The sequence below is a fragment of the Rhinolophus hipposideros genome (assembly GCF_964194185.1).
Source record: "Rhinolophus hipposideros genome assembly, chromosome: 2".
Taxonomy (NCBI): Eukaryota; Metazoa; Chordata; class Mammalia; order Chiroptera; family Rhinolophidae; genus Rhinolophus; species Rhinolophus hipposideros.
The window spans coordinates 2,579,146-2,580,711 of record NC_138048.1 but is presented as its reverse complement, the minus strand read 5'-3'; positions in this window follow the sequence as shown (position 1 = coordinate 2,580,711).

Below are 1,566 nucleotides of genomic sequence, written 5' to 3'. Positions count from 1 at the left end.
ATAGATAAGAAAAAAAGCCCCTTACATATGCTGCTTACAAGAGACTCACTTCAGATCAAAGGATACACAGAAACTTAAAATAAAGGATGGAAAAAATATTTCATGAAAATGAAAATAAACAAACAAAGCTGAAGTAGCAATACTTATACCAAACAAAATAGACTTTTAAAAAAAGACTATAATAAGAGACAAAGAAGGACCCAGTAATCCCACTTCTTGGTATTTATCTGAGGAAACCCAAAACACTACTTCAAAGGGTCATGTGCATCCATATGTTCATTGCTGCATTATTTACAATAGCCAACATATGGAGAAAGCCTGGGTGTCCATCAATGAATGATTGGATAAAGAGGAGGTGGTACATATATACAATGGAATACTACCCAGCCATAAAAAAGAATGAAATCTTGGCTTCTGCAACAACATGGATGGACCTAAAAGGGTATTGTGCTGAGTGGAGTAAATCAGACCAAGAAAGACAAATGCCATATGATTTTACTTACATGTGGAACCTAAAGAATAGAAAAAAATGAACAAACAAAACAGAAACAAACTCATAAATACAGAGAACATTTTGAAGGTTGCCAGATGGGAGGGATGACGGAGGGATGGGTAAAAAAGGGTAAAGGATTAGGAAGTACCAATTGGTAGGTACAAAATAGTCATAAGGGTGTAAAGTATAGCAAAAGGAATATAGTCAATATTTTAATAACTATGTATGGTGTCAAATGGGTATTAGATTTATCAGGTCAATAACCTCATAAGTTATATAAACGTCTAATCACTATATCATACACCTGAAATGAATGCAATATTGTATGTCAACTGTAACTGGAAATTTTTAAAAAGTTATTCAAAAAATCATTTAAAAATAAGTATATATACTGATATTTCTGTAACTGTTTGAACAGTAGCTTGTATCCTGACACCTCACAGATTATAAAAATAAGGTGATAATAAAGAAGTAACTGAGCAGTAAAGAATGAAAAGTGGCAACATGCAACAAAAACCCCTTATATTGAAGCTTACAGTTGTTCTGGTTGACGACCAAATTAGCACCTAGATCTTACTTTCTGAAGCTTTCCAATAAAAGGAATCATGGCTCCTTGGAAAAATGGCTGATTCCAGGAAAGGGAAGGAAAAGTAAAAGATGAACTTGGACTATCTTACGGTGTCAAAAAATAAGAAATGCTCAAAAACTTTCAGAGATGTGCCAAAATGACACAAGAACCAATTAGCCAAATCTGGGAAATTTTCAGCTATAAAATAATGGTAGTAATAGGTCATTGCCTACAGAATTAAATAAAAATCCATAGAAATGTAAAGAAATAGTTAATTAAACAAATAAATGAGAAAAAAGGGGAAACCTTCTTCTTGCAATAGAATTCTAATTGATAAATGTAGAAAAAATGATGGAAATAAAGAATTACTGTTTGACAAATACCCCAGTAATAATTGTTCCAGACAAGAATTATCAATGGATGCTAAAACTTAATGGGCACAGTCTGAGAAACAAAATATTTACAAGGTCTCAGAGTATCTCCCCACAAAATGCTATTACAAAGG